The following is a 16,871-nucleotide window of genomic DNA, read 5'->3' on the forward strand; positions in this document are numbered from 1 at the left end:
AGCTTGGAATCCATTGCAATTCTGCTGTGCGAGCCAAAAACAATTTATCACTGGAAGGGTTAGATATATTTTAAATTGAATGGAAACAGAGTAGTTGCACAAAGCGCCATAAAATTGACATGGCCAAATGTTGACTTGCGAACTAAAACATTTTATAGCACCAATCGTTTACAACCTCAGACCAATCATCTTAAGGTGCTGAAAGACCCAAATGCAAGCAGTTCCCAACAGGCTGCTCCAAGCTCTTCCAACTTGACATTAACACACCCACATATAAGAACATAAGAACATAAGAAATAGGAACAGGAGTAAGCCATACGGCCCCTCGAGTCTGCTCCGTCATTCAATAAGATCATGGCTGATCTGATCATGGACTCAGCTTCACTTCCCTGCCCGCTCCCCATAACACCTTATTCTCTTTTCAATTAAGAAACTGTCTATTTTCTGTCTTAAATTTATTCAATGTCCCAGCTTCCACAGGTCTCTGAGGCAGCTATTTTCACAGATTCACAACCCTCTTAGAGAAGAAATTTCTCCTCATCTCTATTTTAAATGGGCGGCCCCTTATTATTCTATGATCGTGCCCTCTAGTTCGAGTCTTCCCCATCAGTGGAAACATCCTCTCTGCATCCACCCTGTCAAGCCCCCTCATAATCTTATACGTCTCGATAAGATCACCTCTCATTCTTCTGAATTCCAATGAGTAGAGGCCCAACCTACTCAACCTTTCCTCATAAGTCAACTCCCTCATCCCCGGAATCAACCTAGTGAACCTTCTCTGAACTGCCTCCAAAGCAAGTATATCATTTCGTAAATATGGAAATCAAAACTGCACACAGTATTCCAGGTGTGGCCTCAACAATACCTTATATAGCTGTAGCAAGACTTCCCTGCTTTGATACTCCCTCCCCTTTGCAATAAGGCCAAGATACCATTGGCCTTCCTGATCACTTGCTGTATCTGCAAACTATCCTTTTGTGTTTCATGCGCAAGTACCCCCAACTCCCGCTGCACTGCAGCACTTTGCAATCTTTCTCCAGTTAAATAATAACTTGCTCTTTGATTTTTTTTCTGCCAAAGTGCATGACCTCATACTTTGCAACATTATACTCCATCTGCCAAATTTTTGCCCACTCACTTAGCCTGTCTATGTCCTTTTTCAGATTTTTTGTGTCCTCGTCACTCATTGCTTATCCCCCCATCTTTGTATCGTCAGCAAACTTGGCTACATTATACTCAGTCCCTTCTTCCAAGTCGTTAATATAGATTGTAAATAGTTGGGTTCCCAGCACTGATCCCTGCGGCACCCCACTAGTTACTGGTTGCCAACCAGAGAATGAACCATTTATCCCGATTCTCTGTTCTCTGTTAGTTAGCCAATCCTCTATCTATGCTAATATATTACCCCCAACCCTGTGAAATTTTATCTTGTGCAGTAACCTTTTATGTGGCACCTTGTCAAATGCCTTCTGGAAGTCCAAATACACCACATCCACTGGTTCCCCCTTATCCGCCCTATTCGTTACATCCTCAAAGAACTCCAGCAAATTTGTCAAACATGACTTCCCCACCATAAATCTATGCTGACTCTGCCTGACCAAATTTTGCTTTTCCAAATGTCCTGCTACTGCTTCTTTAATAATGGACTCCAACATTTTCCCAACCACAGATGTTAGGCTAACTGATCTATAGTTTCCTGCTTTTTGTCTGCCTCCTTTTTTAAATAGGGGTGTTAAATTTGCAGTTTTCCAATCTGCTGGGACCTCCCCAGAATTCGGGAATTTTGGTAAATTACAACCAATGCATCGACAATCCCTGCCGCTACTTCTCTTAAGACGCTAGGATGCAAGCCATCGGGTCCAGGGGATTTATCTGCCTTTAGACCCATTATCTTACTGAGTAGCACCTCCTTGTGTTTGTGATTGTGTTTATTTCCTCCCCCACTATAGCCCCTAGACTATCCACTGTCAGAATATTGTTAATGTCCTCTACCGTAAAGACTGATACAAAATATTTGTTCAGAGTTTCTGCCATCTCCATGTTCCCCATTACTAGTTCCCCGGTCTTGTTCTCTAAGGGACCAACATTTACTTTTGTCACCCTTTTCCTTTTTATATACCTATAGAAACTCTTGTTATCTGTTTTTATATTTTGTGCTAGTTTACTTTCATAGTCTATCTTCCCTTTCTTAATCATTTTTTTAGTGTTCTTTGCTGGCTTTTAAAAGTTCCCAGTCTTCTGTCCTTCCACTAGATTTGGCCACTTTGTATGCCCTTGTTTTTAATTGGATACCGTTCTTTATTTCTTTAGTTAGCCACGGATGGCTATCTTTTCTCTTACACTCTTTCCTCCTCCCTGGAATATATTTTTCCTGAGAGTTGTGAAATATCTCCTTAAATGTACACCACTGTTCATCAACCGTCCTGCCCTTTAATCTATTTTCCCAGTCCACTTTATCCAACTCTGCCCTCATACCTTCATAGTCTCCTTTATTTAAGCTTAGTACGCTGGTTAGAGATCCAACTTTCTCACCCTCCATCTGAATTTGAAATTCAATCATGCTATGATCACTCATTCCGAGGGGATCCTTTATTATGAGATTGTTTATTTATCCTGTCTCATTACACAGGACCAGATCTAAGATAGCCTGCCCCCCGGTTGATTCCATTACATACTGCTCAAGGAACCCATCCCTTACACACTCTATGAACTCCTCCTCAAGGCTACCCTGACCAATTTGATTTGTCCAATCAATATGGAGGTTAAAATTACCCATGATTATTGCTGTTTCCTTTTTACAAGCCCCCACTATTTCCTGGTTTATGCTCCGACCAACAGAGTTGCTACTGTTAGGGGGCCTATAGACTACACCCACCAGTGACTTTTTCCCCTTATTGTTCCTTATCTCCACCCAAACTGTTTCAACACCCTTATCATTTGAGCCAATATTGTTTCTTACTATTGCAGTGATTCCATCCTTTATCAATAGAGCTACCCCACCTCTTTTTCCTTTCTGACTATCCTTCCGGATTGTCAAGTACCCCTGAATATTTAATTCCAAGTCCTGGTCACCTTGCAACCACGTTTCTGTAATGGCTATCAGATCATACCCATTTGTCTCAATTTGTGCCATCAACTCATCTATTTTGTTACAAATGCTACATGCATTTGGACAAAGTCCCTTTAAGTTTGTTTTTTTACCCTTTTTTCTTGCTTGTTTCCTCTCTCCTTCAAACTCTCTTTCTTTATTTTTGCTTTCTAATTCGCTCTTTACTCCCTTCCCTAATGAATCTAGTTTCAGGTTCCCAACCCCCTACCAAGCTTGTTTAAACCCTCCCCAACAGCACTAGCAAACCCCCCCCCCATGAGGGTATTGGTCCCGGCTCTGTTGAGGTGCAACCCGTCCGGCTTGTCCAGGTCCCACCTCCCACAGAAGCGGTCCCAATGCCTCAGGAAACTAAAGCTCTCCCACCTGCACCATCTCTCCAGCCACGTATTCATCTGCTCTATCCTTCTATTTCTGTACTCACTAGCTCATGGCACTGGGAATAATCCGGTGATTACTACCTTTGAGGTCCTGCTTTTTAATTTCTCTCCTAACTCCCTTAACTCTGCCTGCAGGACTTCATCCCTCTTCCTACCTATGTCATTGGTACCGATGTGGACCACAAACTCTGGCTATTCACCCTCTCTCCCCAGAATGCCCTGCAGCCGCTCAGTGACATCCTTGCCCCTGGCACCAGGGAGGCAACATATCATCCTGGAGTCACGTCTGCAGCCACAGAAACGCCTGTCTGCTCCCCTGACTATTGAATCCCCTACCACTATAGCTCTTCCATTCTTCTTCCTCCTCCCCTGTGCAGCTGAGACACCCATGGTGCCATGGACTTGGCTCTGGCTGCACTCCCCAGAGCCGCCATCGCCCCCACCGGCACTCAGAACAGAGTACTGGTTGGAGAGCAAGATGGACTTAGGGGACTCCTGCACTACCTGCCTAGTCCTCCTCTTCTGTCTGGCAGTCATCCACTCCCTCTCTGCCTGCACACTCTTAAGCTATGGGGTGACCGCCTCTAGAAATATGCTATCCATGTTGCTCTCAGTCTCGCGGATGCACCGCAGTGACTCCAGCTGCCGCTCAAGCTCCAAAACACGGAGCTCGAGTTGGTGCAGCTGGAGACACCTCCTGCACACATGGTCATCCCGGCTGCGCGAAGCATCCGGGACTTCCCACATGCCACAGGATGTGCAATCCACGGGACTGAACTGCCCTGCCATCCCTCGAGTTATACTCGCAACTATCGAGTAGAACTAAATTCTAAACCTTAGCACAACACACTCAGCCGCGACTCAGCAAATAGCCGATTTAATTAACTGGCTCTCCTTAGATAATAATGATCACATATATTTACTGGCAGATGCAACTTACAACAATTCCAAAGGTTTCCTATGAAGGGAAAAAGAAAAATACTCACCAATCCACCAGCCAATCACTTACCCGCTTGGCTGTGATGTCACACTTCGATTTTGATTTTTTTTAACTTTTTGTCCCTGCACAAGCTGGTTCCTCCCGACTCCTGCTTCTCCGACTGCTGCTGGCCTTTTTAAGGACCTTGACTTCCCTCTCCCGCTGGCTCCTCCCGACTGCTGCTCCTCCAACTGCTACTGGCCTCCCGCTATGTGTAAAAGTATAAAAGTGGCAATGTACCTGCAGCGAGGAAGTGAGAGCCAAGGGAGTATCAGCCCATGCCTCCACCACTCTGTAGAGAATGCTAAAAACTCAACTTCACTCTGGAGACTTCAATAGGAGCCACGGGAAGTTAGAGAAGACATGCGCTGGAACTGAAATATGGGGCATGTGAGTCTGATTTCAGTGGGAGTAGTTAGGATCTGGATCTGCTCGAATTCTGAAGCATAAATGCAGCCAGAGCAGGCCCCAGACTCTCCGTGAAAACATGGATGATTATCCATACTTTTATACCTCTCGACTCAATGTTGGTCTCCCTGGCTCCACACTCCATGAAATCCAATTCATCCAAAACTCCACCTTCCCTACACCTTGTCCTGTTTGCCTGACACCCTCATCCTCACCAACCTGCAATGGCTCCCTGTCTCCTCTTTAAATTCATTGTTACGAAAAATAATGCTGAAATGAAATTGAAGTATGGTGAGATTACTACAATTGTTACTCGGCATAACAATTTTAAAATAAGCCAGTCTGTTGATTGATATTCGACCTCATCTCATTACAATATCACAGAAGATGTTGAAAACATTCAGCAGGTCAGGTAGCATCTGTGGAGAGAGAAACAGAGTTAACGTTTCAGGTCGATGACCTTTCGTCTGAACTGGCATCAAGGTCATAGACCTGAAATGTTATCTCTGTTTCTCTCTCCATGGATACTGCTCGACCTGCTGAGTATTTCCAACCTTTTTTGTTTTTATTTCAAGATTTATAGCATCTGCAGCATTTTGCTTTTGTATCACTAAAGTATCAGTTTAACTTTTGGTAGATCGGAAAAGCGCATGTGAGATCACAACATGCAGTTCATATAAAAAAGAGCATTCATTGTTACGACCCTATAAATCATGCTTTCCTATGACCAGCTATTGAGCAGTAAAGAAAATTGTAGATCGTAAAGGTCGTGGAACCTGCGTATGGAAGAGGCCAGCGATGCTGAACCCGAGAGAATATCCAGAGCAGTCTCAAATTTCTTTCCGTAGGCATGGTCGGGAAAAAGCTAGTTTGTAGAATTGGAGTTTCTTTCCTATTTCATTGCAGATGGGTCTTGTTATATATGTAAACTTGTATTTACTCTGTACAGCCACCAGAGTGCTCATCCCCTGAAGTCCCAAGGTATACCATAATCCCTTGGGAGCACAGGTATTTAAGGAGGCTTCACAGGTTGGAGAGGCATTCTGGAGACCTGCAATAAAAGACCAAGGTCACACTTTACTTTGAGCTCACAGTGTTCAGTCTGACTCTTTCTCCATCTACAACAACTGGCGATGAGACACAGACAGCGAACCCAAAGATGCAAAGACCAATGGGCCTCCTGGAGGAATTCTCAGAGGGAGATGATTGGGAAAAGTTTGTGGAGCGGCTCGACTAATACTTTGTGGCCAAGGAGCTAGATGGGGAAGAGAGCGCTGTCAAACGAAGGGTGATACACCTTACCATCTGTGGGGCACCAACATATGGCCTCATGAAGAATCGGCTCACTCCAGCGAAACCCATGGGCAAATGTACGATGATTTGTGCACACTGGTCTGAGAACATTTGAATCCAAAGGAAAGCATTCTAATGGCGAGGTACCGGTTCTACACCGACAAAAGATCTGAAGGCCAGGAAGTGGCGAGTTATGTCGCCGAGCTAAGATAGCTTGCAGGACATTGCGAATTTGAAGGACATTTGGAGCATATGCTCAGAGACTTTTTTGTACTTGGCATTAGCCACGAAACCATACTTTGCAAACTTTTGACTGTAGAGACCCCAACCTTGAGTAAGGCCATAGCGATAGCCCAGGCATTCATTACCACCAATGACAATACGAAGAAAATCTCTCAGAACACAAATGCTGCTACAAACACTGAAAAATTGTTTTCGAATCGTAACGTACAGGGCAGGTCACACATGCCCGCAGCTACACATCTGCAGATGTCTCAGAGTCCACCATCAAGGGTGATGAATGCAAGGCCATTAACACCTTGTTGGCGCTGCAAGGGTGATCATCGTTTCCATTCATGCCGATTCAAAGAGTACATTCAAAGGGCTGTGGAATAATGGGAAACCTCCAACGAGTGTGCAGGCGAGCTGCAAAGCCTGCTAAACCTGCAAACCACCATGTTGCAGAAGAGGACAGATCCACGGAGGATCACGACGAACCAGAGCCTCAGATCGAGGAGGCAGAGGTACATGGGGTGCACATATTCACCACGAATTGTCTCCCGATAATGCTGAATGTTGAACTAAATGGACTCCCGGTGTCAATGGAGCTGGACACGGGCGCGAGCCAGACCATCATGGGCAAAAAGAATTTCGAAAGGTTGTGGTGCAACAAGGCCTCAAGGCTAGTCTTAACTCCAGTTCGCACGAAACTAAGAACTTATATGAAAGAACTGATTCCTGTAATCGCCAGTGCTACCGTAAAGCTCTCCTACGATGGAGCAGTGCACAAGCTACCACTCTGGGTGGTACCGGGTGATGGTTCCAAGCTGTTCGGCAGGAGCTGGCTGGGAAAGATACGCTGGAACTGGGACAACGTCTGAGTGCTATGACCCACTGATGACACTTTGTGTGCCCAGGTCTTAAACAAATTTCCTTCGCTGTTCGAACCAGGCATCGGGAAATTCCAAGGCGCAAAAGTGCAGATCCACCTAATTCCGGGGACGCGACCCATCCATCACAAGGCGAGAGCAGTACCGCACATGATGAGAGAAAGGGTAGAGATCGAGCTAAACTGGCTGCAAAGAGAGGGTATAATTTTCCCGATCGAGTTCAACAAGTGGGCCAGTCCTATCATCCCAGTCCTCAAGGGAGACGGCACCGTCAGAATCTGTGGCGATTACAAAGTAACTACCAATCATTTCTCCCTGCAGGACCAATACCCACTAGCAAAGGCCGACGACCACTTTGCAACACTGGCGGGAGGAAAGACATTCACAAAGCTGGATCTGACTTCAGCCTACATGAAGCAGGAACTAGAGGAATCATTGAAGGCCCTCACCTGCATCAACACGCACAAAGATCTTTTTGTTTATAACAGATGCCTGCTTGGAATCCGATCGGTGGCAGCAATATTCCAGAGAAACATGGAAAGTTTACTGAAGTTGGTCCCGCACACCGTGGTCTTCCAGGACGACATCTTGGTCACAGGTCGGAACACAGTCGAACATCTGCAGAACCTGGAGGAGGTTCTTAGTCGACTCAACCACGTGGGGCTCAGGTTAAAACGCTCAAAGTGCGTTTTCCTGGCACCTGAAGTGGAGTTCCTGGGAAGGAGGATTGCGGCGAATGGCATCAGGTCCACCAATGCAAAGACGGAGGCAATCGAGAACGCACCGAGGCCACAAAACATGATGGAGCTGCGGTCGTTTCTGGGACTCCTGAAATATTTTGGTATCTTCTTACCGGGTCTCAGCACACTGTTAGAACCATTGCATGTCTTACTACGAAAAGGGGACGAATGGGTTTGGGGCAAAAGCCAAGAAAATGCCTTTGTAAAAGCGAGAAAATTGTTATGCTCAAACAAATTGTTGCGTTGTATGATCCATGTAAGTGTTTGGTACTAGCATGTGATGCATTGTCATATGGCGTCATATTGCAACAAACTAATGATTTCGGGAAACTGCAACCGGTTGCTTATGCATCTAAGAGTCTGTCTAAGGCTGAGGGAGCCTACAGCATGATTGAGAAAGAAGCGTTAGCATTTGTCTATGGGGTAAATAAAATGCCTCAATACCTGTTTGGGCTAACATTCGATTTGGAAACTGACCATAAGCCACTTATATCCCTCTTTTCTGAGAGTAAAAGAATAAATACAAATGCATCGGCCCACCTCCAGAGATGGACGCTCACGTTGTCCGCATACAATTAAGCCATCCGCCACAGGCCAGGCACAGAAAACGGCACCAATGCTCTCAGTAGGCTGCCATTGCCCACCACAGGGGTGGAAATGGCGCATCTGCAGATCTAGCCATGGTTATGGAAGCATTTGAGAGTGAGCAATCACCCGTCACTGTCTGGCAGATCAAAACCTGGACCAGCCAGGACCCCTTATTATCTCAAGTCAAAAGCTGTGTGCTTCACGAGAGCTGGTCCAGTGTCCCAGTGGAAATGCAGAAAGAGATAAAGCCATTACAGCAGCGCAAAGATGTAATGTCTATACAGGCAGACTGCCTTCTGTGGGGCAATCGAGTAGTAGTCCCCAAGAAGGGCAGAGACACCTTCATCAATGACCTCGACAGTACCCACCCAGACATTGTAATGGTGAAAGCGATAGCGAGATCCCACGTGTGGTGGCCCGGTATCGATGCGGACTTAGAGTTCTGTGTTCACAGATGTAATACATGCTCGCAGTTGAGCAATATACCCAGGGAGGTGCCGCTAAGTTTATGGTCTTGGCCCTCCAAACCATGATTGAGGGTACACGTCGACTATGCAGGCCCATTCTTGGGTAAAATGCTCCTTGTGGTTGTAGACGCGTAGTCCAAGTGGATTGAATGTGAGATAATGTCGGCTAGCATGTCCGCTGATACTACTGAAAGCCTGCGGGCCGTGTTTGCCACTCAAGGCCACTCAAAGCTTACCCAATGTCCTAGTGACCAATGCCCTTGTTTTACCAGTGCTGAGTTCAAAGAATTCATGACCTGTAACGGGATCAAACATGATGTGGAATCCATATGGGTAGAGCTGCAGAATACCAAAGGGCAAAAAACGTTAGTGGGAGTTGTGTACAGACCTCCAAACAATAGTAGTGATGTTGGGGAGGGCATCAAACATGAAATTAGGGGTGCGTGCAATAAAGGTGCAGCAGTTATAATGGGTGACTTTAATATGCACATAGATTGGGTTAATCAAACTGGAAGCAATACGGTGGAGGAGGATTTCCTGGAGTGCATAAGGGATGGTTTTTTAGACTAATATGTCGAGGAACCAACTAGGGGGGAGGCCATCTTAGACTGGGTGTTGTGTAATGAGAGAGGATTAATTAGCAATCTCGTTGTGCGAGACCCCTTGGGGAAGAGTGACCATAATATGGTGGAATTCTGCATTAGGATGGAGAATGAAACAGTTAATTCAGAGACCATGGTCCAGAACTTAAAGAAGGGTAACTTTGAAGGTATGAGGCATGAATTGGCTAGGATAGATTGGCGAATGATACTGAAGGGGTTGACTGTGGATGGGCAATGGCAGACATTTAGAGACCGCATGGATGAACGACAACAATTGTACATTCCTGTCTGACGTAAAAATAAAAAAGGGAAGGTGGCTCAACCATGGCTATCAAGGGAAATCAGGGATAGTATTAAAGCCAAGGAAGTGGCATACAAATTGGCCAGAAATAGCAGCGAACCCGGGGACTGGGAAAAATTTAGAACTCAGCAGAGGAGGACAAAGGGTTTGATTAGGGCAGGGAAAATGGAGTACGAGAAGAAGCTTGCAGGGAACATTAAGACGGATTGCAAAAGTTTCTATAGATATGTAAAGAGAAAAAGGTTAGTAAAGACAAACGTAGGTCCCCTGCAGTCAGAATCAGGGGAAATCATAACGGGGAACAAAGAAATGGCGGACCAATTGAACAAGTACTTTGGTTCGGTATTCACTGAGGAGGACACAACCAACCTTCCGGATATAAAAGGGGTCGGAGGGTCTAGTAAGGAGGAGGAACTGAGGGAAATCCTTATTAGTCGGGAAATTGTGTTGGGGAAATTGATGGGATTGAAGGCCGATAAATCCCCAGGGCCTGATGGACTGCATCCCAGAGTACTTAAGGAGGTGGCCTTGGAAATAGTGGATGCATTGACAGTCATTTTCCAACATTCCATTGACTCTGGATCAGTTCCTATGGAGTGGAGGGTAGCCAATGTAACCCCACTTTTTAAAAAAGGAGGGAGAGAGATAACAGGGAATTATAGACCGGTCAGCCTGACATCGGTAGTGGGTAAAATGATGGAATCAATTATTAAGGATGTCATAGCAGTGCATTTGGAAAGAGGTGATATGATAGGTCTAAGTCAGCATGGATTTGTGAAAGGGAAATCATGCTTGACAAATCTTCTGGAATTTTTTGAGGATGTTTCCAGTAGAGTGGACAAGGGAGAACCAGTTGATGTGGTAAATTTGGACTTTCAGAAGGCTTTCGACAAGGTCCCACACAAGAGATTAATGTGCAAAGTTAAAGCACATGGGATTGGGGGTAGTGTGCTGACATGGATTGAGAACTGGTTGTCAGACAGGAAGCAAAGAGTAGGAGTAAATGGGTACTTTTCAGAATGGCAGGCAGTGACTAGTGGGGTACCGCAAGGTTCTGTGCTGGGGCCCCAGCTGTTTACACTGTATATTAATGATTTAGACGAGGGGATTAAATGTAGTATCTCCAAATTTGCGGATGACACTAAGTTGGGTGGCAGTGTGAGCTGCGAGGAGGATGCTATGAGGCTGCAGAGCGACTTGGATAGGTTAGGTGAGTGGGCAAATGCATGGCAGATGAAGTATAATGTGGATAAATGTGAGGTTATCCACTTTGGTGGTAAAAACAGAGAGACAGACTATTATCTGAATGGTGACAGATTAGGAAAAGGGGAGGTGCAACGAGACCAGGGTGTCATGGTACATCAGTCATTGAAGGTTGGCATGCAGGTACAGCAGGCGGTTAAGAAAGCAAATGGCATGTTGGCCTTCATAGCGAGGGGATTTGAGTACAGGGGCAGGGAGGTGTTGCTACAGTTGTACAGGGCCTTGGTGAGGCCACACCTGGAGTATTGTGTACAGGTTAGGAGACAGTTTTGGTCTCCTAACCTGAGGAAGGACATTCTTGCTATGGAGGGAGTGCAGCGAAGGTTCACCAGACTGATTCCCGGGATGGCGGGACTGACCTATCAAGAAAGACTGGATCAACTGGGCTTGTATTCACTGGAGTTCAGAAGAATGAGAGGGGACCTCATCGAAACGTTTAAAATTCTGACGGGGCTAGACAGGTTAGATGCAGGAAGAATGTTCCCAATGTTGGGGAAGTCCAGAACCAGGGGACACAGTCTAAGGATAAGGGGTAAGCCATTTAGGACCGAGATGAGGAGGAATTTCTTCACCCAGAGAGTGGTGAACCTGTGGAATTCTCTACCACAGAAAGTTGTTGAGGCCAATTCACTAAATATATTCAAAAAGGAGTTAGATGAAGTCCTTACTACTAGGGGAATCAAGGGGTATGGTGAGAAAGCAGGAATGGGGTACTGAAGTTGCATGTTCAGCCATGAACTCATTGAATGGCGATGCAGGCTCGAAGGGCCGAATGGCCTACTCCTGCACCTATTTTCTATGTTTCTATGTTTCTATGTCACATCTGCCCCATTTAAACCAGCATCCAATGGTCAGGCAGGGAGAGCAGTGCAAACCATCAAGCAAGGCTTGAAGAGGGTAACTGAAGGCTCACTGTGGACTCGCCTATCCTGAGTCCTGCTTAGCTACTGCACGAGACCCCACTCAGTCACTGGGATCCCACCTGCTGAACTGCTCATGAAACGAGCACTTAAAACAAGGCTCTCGTTAGTTAACCCTGATCTGCATGAACAGGTAGAGAGCAGGCGGCTTCAACAAAGCGCATACCATGATAGCGCAAATGTGTCACGCGAGATTGAAATCAATGATCCTGTATTTGTATTAAATTATGGACAAGGTCCCAAGTGGCTTCCCAGCACTGTTGTGGCCATAGAAGGGAGCAGGGTGTTTCAGCTCAAACTTTCAAATGGACTCATTCACCGGAAACACTTGGACCAAATCAAACTCAGATTCACGGACTACCCTGAGCAACCCACCTTGGACCCTACCTTTTTTGATCCCCAACATACACTCCATTGGCAACCGGCACCACAGTTGACCACGAAGCAGAACCCATCATCCACAGCAGCCCAGCAGGGCCCAACACACCAGGCAGCCCAGCAAGGCTAAATGCACAGCAGCCCAGCAAGGGCCCAATAAATGATTCAACAACACCAGCTTTCACACCGAGACGATCAACCAGGGCAAGAAGGGCCCCAGATCGACTCACATTGTAAATAGTTACACATAATCCCTTGGGAGCACAGGTATTTAAGGAGGTTTCACAGGTTGGAGAGGCACTCTGGAGACCTGCAATAAAAGACTAAGGTCACACTTTACTTTGTGCTCACAGTGTTCAGTCTGACTCTTTCTCCATACGCAACCGGTCTCTCAGTATATAACCATATATAAGTTTTTGATTTGTATTATAGTTTTTCAACACAACACTGAAATATATCTCACCTCGGTTCTTTTTTTATTGAGAAACCCATCTGCAATGACGACAAGCCAAAGTCAGAAAGAAGGCAAACATTACCACTTATATACGAACAATGATGGACAGGTAAAGACCCTCTGGTCATTGAGTCTGTCCCACACAATTGCGATCCCTTGTGTATCACAACAGATACACTCCACCCCACCCCAAACCATGTGATCTCCTGGGAGAGGCAAATAAACAGATAAAATCTCAGGCCAATTTAGGGGGGAAAAAATCTGGGAAATTCCTCTCTGACCCATCTAGGCAATCAAAACTGGTCCAGAAGATCACTCTACCTTGGTACCTACCTTCTGTAAAAGATGATTTCCGCTGCAGCCAGAAACAAATCCACCTGTGGCTTGAAGGAATTGAAGGAATATGTGGTGAATGAATGTAGCACAGGCTGGATCCCTCTTCAACATAACTGACATATTCGGCAAAGGATTCCATTGATGAGCAATTCATTGTAACGCATCAACATCTTTTCATTCCAAGGCAGCTTTTAGCCTCGGAAGTTTGATGAGGTCTGTGGTTGACAATCAGCTCCCTACATTCTTACAAAATAAAATTTTGAAATGTATTATTATCCCAGATGTTAATTATTTTACAGCTGTAGATTGTGCATTCAGGTTAAAATACAGTCGCAAGAGGAACATGTGCAGTATTTTGTTATGTGCATGACACGTTCAGTTCTATAACGTACTTTCTACCAAGCTGAACAATTGGCCTTGATTTCTGGTTCAGTATTAACTTGACTGAATGCCCTAAAATGGCAAGGGTTTTTATTTCTCATCATTGTACACATGGTTTAGATTTATGTGATAAGAAGAAACTATCATGTAAATGTCAAAGCTACTTTAATTCTGCAACATTTATAGATAGTGCTAAATTTGTAATTCAATATGGTTTTATATATTTATACATACATACATTTATATATACACACCAAACATCATTAGTGGACAATTGCTGGAGTTTTTGTGATTGTCCTCCACATTTGTTTATTCATTATGCATTCAGACTGTCATTCAGTTGCACAAAGGTTAGTGGAAACCTGGAACTCTCTTCCCCAAAAAGCTGTTGCGTGTCAATTAAAAATGTCAAAAGTGAGATTGATAGATTTTTGTTAGGCAAGGGTGTTAAAGGTTATGGAACCAAGGCAGGTAGATGGAGTTAAGACAAAGATCAGCCATCATCATAGGCAGTCCCTCGGATTCGAGGAAGATTTGTTTGCAATCTAGAAACATAGAAACATAGAAAATAGGTGCAGGAGTAGGCCATTCGGCCCTTCGAGCCTGCACCACCATTCAATAAGATCATGGCTGATCATTCACCTCAGTACCCCTTTCCTGCTTTCTCTCCATACCCCTTGATCCCTTTAGCCATAAGGGCCTTTTTCTAACTCCCTCTTGAATATATCCAGTGAACTGGCATCAACAACTCTCTGCGGCAGGGAATTCCACAGGTTAACAACTCTCTGAGTGAAGAAGTTTCTCCTCATCTCAATCCTAAATGGCCTACCTCTTATCCTAAGAGTGTGTCCCCTGGTTCTGGACTTCCCGAACATCGGGAACAATCTACCCACATCTAACCTGTCCCGTCGCGTCAGAATCTTGTATGTTTCTATGAGATCCCCTCTCATCCTTCTAAACTCCAATGTATAAAGGCCCAATTGATCCAGTCTCTACTCATATGTTAGTCCGGCCATCCCGGGAATCAGTCTGGTGAACCTTCGCTGCACTCCCTCAATAGCAAGAATGTCCTTCCTCAGATTAGGAGACCAAAATTGAACACAATATTCCAGGTGAGGCCTCACCAAGGCCCTGTACAACTGCAATAAGACCTCCCTGCTCCGATATTCAATTCCTCTCGCTATGAAGGCCAACGTACCATTTGCCTTCTTTACCGCCTGCTGCACCTGTATGCCAACTTTCAATAACTGATGAACCATGACACCCAGGTCTCGTTGCACCTCCCCTTTTCCTAATCTGCCGCTATTCAGATAATATTCTGACTTCGTGTTTTTGCCACCAAAGTGGATAACCTCACATTTATCCACATTATACTGCATCAGCCATGCATTTGTCCACTCACCTAATCTGTCTAAGTCACCCTGCAGTCTCTTAGCGTCCCCCTCACAGTTCACACCACCACCCAGTTTAGTGTCATCTGCAAACTTGGAGATGTTACACTCAATTCCTTCATCCAAATCATTGATGTATATTGTAAAGAGCTGGGGTCCCAGCACTGAGCTCTGCGGCACTCCACTGGTCACTGCCTGCCATTCTGAAAAGGACCCATTTATCCCGACTCTCTGCTTCCTGTCTGCCAACAAATTCTCTATCCACGTCAGTATATTATCCCCAATACCATGTGCTTTGATTTTGCACACCAATCTTTTGTGTGTGACCTTGTCAAAAGCTTTTTGAAAGTCCAAATACCACCACATCCACTGGTTCTCCCTTGTCCACTCTACTGGTTACATTCTCAAAAAATTCCAGAAGATTTGTCAAGCAACATGAGTCCTTCAGTTTAGGTAGCCGAACAGTCCAATACGAGAACCACAGTCTCTGTCACAGGTGGAACAAATAGTCGTTGAGGGAAAGGGTGGATGGGACAAGTTTGTCGCACTCGCCTTCCGCTGCCTGCGCTTGATTTCTCCATGCTCTCAGCGATGAGACTCGAGGTGCTCAACGTCCTCCCGGATGCTCTTCCTCCACTGAGGGCGATCTTTGGCCAGGGACTCCCAGGTGTTGGTGGGGATGTTGCACTTTATCAGAGAGGCTTTGAGGTGTCCTTTTAACGTTTCCTCTGCCCACCTTGGCTCGTTTGCCGTGAAGGAGTTCCGATTTGAGCGCTTGAATGGCAAACAGGCTCAAGGGGCTGAATGGGCTACTCCTGTTCCTATGCTCTTCCATGACCAGCTCTGTACTGGATCAGCATCACAGCTTGCAGGCTGCGCATACCGTTGGCTAATTCAAGGATTACAACATCCACTTTTTGATGGCATTTTCCCCATCAAGGGTCCCACTCCCCTCCTCCGGATGCTCATCTGCCCAAAGCTGTTGACACTATGTAGAGGTTAGCCGGGTTACATAGCAACTGACCGACACTCAGGCACACCTGAACAAGGGAGAGCAGGAAAATTAAAAATATATAATAAAAGGCTTTAAAAAAAATGCAGCTATGAATGTTTTGCTAAAGTTAGTGATGGAAGCAGAGCTATCATTGCTCCATTTTTATCTGGGTGGCTATGAATTTGAAACCCAAGGCAGTCTGTAATTTTCATATGATGACATTTCTCTATTCATGAAACATTATGAAAAAAGGATTTGCATTTATATAGCACCATTCATGACCACCGTACATCCCAAAGTGCTTTGCATTCAATTAAATACTTTTAGAAGTGCAATCACTGTTGTAGTGTAGGAAATGTGACAGTAAATTTGCGCAAAGCAAGCTTTCACAAACAGTAATGTGATAATGACCAGATAATCTGTTTTTTTTCAGTGATGTTGATTGAAGGACAAATATTGGTCAGGACATTGGTCAGATAACTCCCCTGCTCTTCTTTGAAAATAGTGCCATGGGATCTTTTACATCCGCCTGAGAGAGCAGGTGGGACCTTGGTTTAACGTCTCATCCGAAAGAAGTTATCTTCGACAGTGCAGCACTCCCTCAGCACTACACTGGAGTGTCAGCCTAGATGTTTATGCTCAAGTCTCTGGAGTAGGATTGAACCCTCAACCTTTTGACTAAGAGGCGAGGGTGCTACCCATTGATTCCCGGCTGACAACGAAAAGTAGATGTGCGTACAGAGTGGGGGAATGATGGGAGAAAGCGGCAATGGGTCAATTG

Source organism: Pristiophorus japonicus, chromosome 5 (genome assembly GCF_044704955.1).
Source record: "Pristiophorus japonicus isolate sPriJap1 chromosome 5, sPriJap1.hap1, whole genome shotgun sequence".
Taxonomy (NCBI): Eukaryota; Metazoa; Chordata; class Chondrichthyes; family Pristiophoridae; genus Pristiophorus; species Pristiophorus japonicus.